The sequence below is a fragment of the Orcinus orca genome, chromosome 3, assembly GCF_937001465.1.
Source record: "Orcinus orca chromosome 3, mOrcOrc1.1, whole genome shotgun sequence".
In the NCBI taxonomy this organism is placed as follows: domain Eukaryota; kingdom Metazoa; phylum Chordata; class Mammalia; order Artiodactyla; family Delphinidae; genus Orcinus; species Orcinus orca.
Window position 1 is genome coordinate 72,398,744 of NC_064561.1, and position 6,060 is coordinate 72,404,803.

The following is a 6,060-nucleotide window of genomic DNA, read 5'->3' on the forward strand; positions in this document are numbered from 1 at the left end:
ATGCTGAGCATCTTTTCACGTGCTTATTGGCCGTTCGTATATCTTATTTTGTGAGATTTCCGTTCTCAGTTTTAAAATTGGCTTGTTTGTCTTTTTGTTTTGATCTGTAGAAGTCCTTGATATATTCTGAATATAATTCCTTTATCAGCTACGTGTATTTCATATAGTTTCCCTTCTGTGGCTTACCCATTCATTTTCTTAACAGTGTCTTTTGATGATGATAAGCAGAAACTTTTAGCTTTGACAACGAATTCATTATTCTTTCCCTTTATGGTTAGTGCTTTTTGTATCTTGTCTAAAAATCTTTGCTTACACCAAGGCTGTGAAGATAGTCATCTTCTTTTTTTCCTAGAGCTCTTTGAGTCTAGATTTTACATTTAGGTGTATGATCCATCTCCAGTTGTTATTTTTTAAAATAGTTGTATTGATTAGAGCCATAAACACTAAGGGAACACTCTAGATCCTTTAGAAGATCAGACTTCACTTAAGCCTCAGGCTGAAGAGATAATATCAGTTCTAAGAAAAAGCCTTTGTTAGAGTCATGGCTGAATGATCAGAGTCACCACCGACTGACCACGGGCCACAAATGGCTGGCTTAAGAACCACGAGCCAGATAAACAGCTATGTGGACTTCCCCATGTCCACCCAGGGGGCACTGAGCTTCCAACTCCTAACTCAGATAACCACAGTGTGACCTTACAGCAGCCCTGGGAACCATAGCAGGTCCCAGCCCAGGCATTTAGTAGGACCACTAAGGATGCCAGGTGAGCCCTGCCCCCTTGAGTTGGTTCTCAGAGGCCTCCTTGCACTGACGACTTGGAAGATGGCATGGTTTAGCAAGTTCCTCAGGGCTGGGAGGCAGACATTCCTGAAGATGGCAAGGTCTGCTTGCAGCAGATGTCAGAGCCCTCCACACGGCCCGGGGAGAGCCTGGACAGTTAGGGCAGCAGGTCCAGGGGCGGAGTGATACAGGAGCCTGGGTCAGAGGCAGCGGGAGGTCATGAGGGGATGGGCTCCTCATGCAACAATGTGGGGAGGCCCTCAAAGGCTGTGCTGTTAGGAGCAAATGCCTGCAGCCCAGCCTTTGAGGGCCTGCTCCTAGAAGCGCTCGTGACAGCTAGGGCCTGTGAAATGGGTTCTCATCACTTCAGGGATGCACGAGGGATGGCCATCTCTTGGGCCCCGGGAGAAGGCTACTGGGGTATTCTCTCTCGGAAACCCTCAGTGCCCTGCTGTCTCTGCTGGCACACCTGTCATATACCTGGTCTACCCTCCTATTACATCAGACTCGGCGTTCTTATCACGGTGTTGGCACACAGGATGACAGGGTGCAGCTGGGACTCAAGGAAGGGCAGGGTCCAGCCTGTGGCAAAGGAGGCTTTCCAGTCGCCCATACTCTACTGGTCCAACGTCTCCAAAGAGAGGCAGGGATGTGCCAAGGTCACACAGCTGGTGAGCCATATGGTATAGAGATTTGAGTCTGAATAGTCTGACTTCAGAGTCGCGCCATATCCTGAGGAAACCAATGGATCAAAGGTTTCTGATTGCTCCTTGGTGTCCTGAGCAGCCTGGGGCAGGGCGGCTACCTCAGCAGAACACACGGCCAGCAGGGTTCTTGGTGACCACCGTTTGTGGGAAGTCCCCAAAACCACCACTCACCAAGCCCAAGAAGTCTGGCCCTTGGAGGCCAAGCTGAACCGGCACTGCAGAGGGGGCAGCCTGTGTGTCACCTCCTTCTCAAGGAGTGAAGCATTACCTGAGATGACCTGTGACATCCAGGGTTAATCCAGAACTTAGAGTTTTTAAAAAGCAAAGTTCTTTTCCTCTGGGTCTCCTTAAAAGAGACTCATTTCAGCATCATTTCTAACTCAAATAATTTTGGATGTCAATTGTGTGTCTTTCATGAGCCCAGAAATGTTCATAATTATCCTTTTTTTCCCCCAAAGCCATAATTATAGGTTCGAGTATATGCTGCAGACAAGAAATTTAAATAGTGCTTTTTACACGCTTAGGCATTCTGCTTCTTTCTCTTTTCAAACAAAATTAAAGAGGCCTTTCCATTATCCTCTGTTACCTTTCTCTTCTTCTTGAGGTAGCCACTGGGAGATGAGGCTCCAATTGTCCAGTCCCTCATCCCCAGGTGTCATGTCCCAGTCCCACCTCCCTGCTCTTCCAGGCCACAGTGGCTTCTCCCGTGCTGGCTCAGAGGGGAGGTCCACTGTAAACTGGGACCAGCCCCACACTCCTCAGCACAATGACTGGCAGGAGGTAGGAAGGGTTGGCTAGAGCTGCTCTCCAGCACGGAAGGGCCAGCCTAGCTCTGAGCGAACCTGCAGACCTCCCACAAGTGTGCAGGGAGCTGCCACCCGAATAGGTCCCAGTTGGGGTGGTGTGGCAGACATTCCCTAGATGAGTTTCCTTCTGTGTGAAAACCTGCTCCCCAGAGGTACTCCAGGGCCTGCCCTCATTCCATGGCATGGGTTTGAATTGGCATGCAGATGGAGGGGCCCAGCAGCGATGTGAGGGGGCTGGGGAGACTATGATTCTCCATTCATTCATTCATTCAGCATTCGCTGAGCATCCCTGTCCTCCTGGAATTCACTGCTGCACATCTATCTCTTCATTCACACCTACTCTCTAACTGGCACAGAATTTGTCACAGGGGGTCCAAGAAAAGTGAGACTTAGATCCTCCTCACTCAGAGCTCCTGTACTTCCTGATAGCGCCACCAAATTTGGCATGACTCACGGCCCTACCTTGTCCTCAGCTGGGAGTGGGGAGGAGGGTTCTGCCCCACCCCTCTTTGACTCATCCCCTGCGAGCCCAATCAGTCTGGTCCCTACCTAGTAGCCTTGCTGCTCTGTATTCCCCTAGTACTCCATGGCGTTCCTGGGTATTTCTGCACTGAGCTCGTGCCAGGCACTTTCCATGCACATGCTGCATTCTTGGCTTTTCAAAATTGCCCTTGGGCATAGATATTACTGTTACACCCATTTTATGGTGATGAAACAGGCTCAGAGAGGTCACCTTTGCAGCAGGGCGCAGGGCTCTCATCGGTGCATCTCTTCCCTGGATTTGCTTCAAGTCACGGCAGGTTAGAGAGCCAAGACTTGTATCCTCTTGGGTTAGGATAGGCTGTCTCGGTTAAGAAGGGAGAGATCCTACTCTTGCTGAGTCTTCAGCAAATTCTCTCTTTCCAAAAGACTAAGACCAGCCTCCCTTGCATCCCAGAGCTGCTGGGAATTTGTTTTTCTTCTAAACTCAGGAGCCCGTGTCCTGGGAAGAAGGTTGGGGCAGGAGCAAAAACATGTGGCCAGAATCAGAGAGAGGCTCCCAGAAGCATCTGTCCCATGGCTGGGGTCCAAGAGGAAACACAGCCACCTCCAGCACAGGCAGCGGGAGGAAGGTGCCAGCACAGCTGCCCCGAGGTGCGAGGCAGGCCGGAGAGAGGCCCCTGTGGGTGGAAGGCAGCTCTCTGTCAGAATCCAGCAGGGGCTGAAGAGAAAGAAGTCACCCAGGCCTGTGCATGCATAGCTTTGGCACATCAGCTTCAGGAAGGTCAGGCTGCTTCCATTCCAGTTCACCACCCTGCAAAGCCAGCGGGGAAAACCCAGGGAAAAAGTAATCCTCTGGTCCTAGGAGACTTAGCAAAGCTCCTTTCATTGTCAAATACTTATTGAGAACATATTCTGTGCTGGGTGCCAGGTCTTGCTCTCAGAGATCTTTTATTCTTGTAGAGAGAGACTGACAATAAGCAAGAAAAAAAAGTCATTAAACATGACAGTTTCAAAGAGAGGTGAATGCTGGGAAGCAGAGAGAGCAGGGCGATGTGCTCAAGAGTGACTGTGAGGGAAGGGAAGGTTACCACTGTGGACAGGGGCTCAGGGAAGGCCTCTCTGTGGAGGGGACCATTGAGTTGGCCCATGAGTGACAAGAAGCAGCCAGCCCTGAAAGTATCGGGGAAGAGAGGTCCAGGCAGAGGGACCAGCTAGCACAACCGCCCTGAGGCCCAGAAAGGCCTGGTGCTTTTGAGATGCAGGAAGATGCAAGTGCAGGGCATGAAGGGTGAGTGGGAGGTGGTAGGGCCAGAGTGGTCAGCTATTCTGGCTGCCAGGTGGATAATGAATTTCCAGAGAGCAGAAGTCAAAGCAGGGAGATGGGAGCTGAGAGAATGCTAATCTTAATGTTAATATTTGCAGCCATTTCCCAGAGCCATTTCATATCCCTAAATACCTAAGTAGTGTCCTAACAGGGGAGCTGGTTTCGTCTTCATATACCTCAAGGTGAAGACTGTCGTTTCTGTTTGACCCTCTGCAGCCCTCCCTCCGTGGAGCCCAAGGCTAGGACTGGGCCTCTTAAAGCCTGTGTGGGCGGACACATCTGTGTAGCTGGCGATTCAATAAAAAATAGTGAATGCAGCACACTGGCCGCCCAGGGGACCGGTGTATTTCATCCAGGAGCCAAGAGTCTCTTGCAAAGTCTCTCCCTGTCTCTGTGCAAGCCCTCCCGTGGTCCTGCCCACTGTTGTGGCTGCCTGGCTTCCTGTGAGATGCTGCCGGGAAACAGACACCCTGTAGGGCTGCCAAGGTGAGCGGGTGGCCTGGAGCTCGCCAGTCACACCTTCCTCATTGCCTTTCAAGTGTGTCTCCTAAAGCATTTGGCGAGGAAATGCTCTTTCTCTAGAATATTCCATCCCACTAACCCCAGAAGCCTGTGGAACAAAGGGTCCAGAGGCTTATCTGGGAGCTGGGGAGGCCCATCTCCTCACATGCACTCTCCACTCTGTGAGTTAGAGCCAGGCACGAGGAGGAGAGGAGGAGGAGAGGAGGAGGAGGACGGTGCCGGCCTCACTCAGGCTACGAATGCAGTTGCGTCCTGATAGCCTCCTTTCCTTTTCTCTCAACCCTCTTCCTGTCTCACATGGCAGGTGCTCAGAGGATGCCTTACAGCCAGGATGGTGGCAATGTCTCCCTTGAATCCCCATTCCATTCGCTTGGCAGTGGCTACTTTGGGAATAGTGTAAACAGGGCTTCAGACCATGTCTTGGTTCAAGAGGAAATAGTGAAGGGATAGATTATAGATGTCTGCCCTGAGCACAGGAGAAGGTTGTGGAGGTATGCATGCCTTTTATTTGCCAATACTATCACAGGCTGGCAAGTTTGGAGATGTCAGAAAGAGACCTAGCATACAACCGCATTTTCCTTTTCTTTGTAGCTGAGCATTTTGAAACTGCTGCATCACCTGGCACAACTAGTCCCAATATTCCAATCAGCTTATGTCAATGTGGGGCTCACAGGACAGTCCCTACCAAGGAGAATTGCGCAGCACCACCCAAGCGTGATCCATTCCTTTCCTTAACTTGACTCAAAATTCCCTAATTATATGGCGACGAAAACAGGTTTCAAGCCCAGAATCCTCTTGGGCAGGCATTCTTCACAGTAGACTATGAAGCCTTAGACCCCTGCTAATATACCAAGCTAAATGGTAGGGGTTTTAATCAAATATAAATTTAAAGAAAATTTAACATTAAACAAACTATGAACATTTCAAACTATTAAAGTTCTACTCACAAATCAAATGAGGAAAAGTACATTGAAGGAAGGAATCAATGAAAACTCATGCCACAGATGTACACTTCTAAAATTTAAGATGACTTATTTGGTTTGAGCTTTTAATTTGATCTTAGCTGCTATTAAGGTTCACTTTCAAAAGAAGAAAATGTAAAGGTATTTAGAAAGAAACTTTCCTCTTTGGGCCTTCCGTTCTAATCCAAATCCTGAAGACAGGCCAGATCAGATCTAACTCCATTAGAAAACAAACACATCTTTGAGTTGAGTGGCAGGTTTAATTAGCATCACATTCCATTTTAATTGCTAGATTATTAGCAGAGACAGCATCTCTGTGAATGACTGCACTGCATGTAAATTTGGACTAAGATGCTCTGCTATGTCACTTTTTCCTAAGAGGTTAAAACATGCACACAAGGCTGGCTCCTCTCCGCTCTCAGAGGTGGCAGGTGGCAGTGGCTCTTTGTCCCTTAGCTTCTCCTCTGGGGCACTT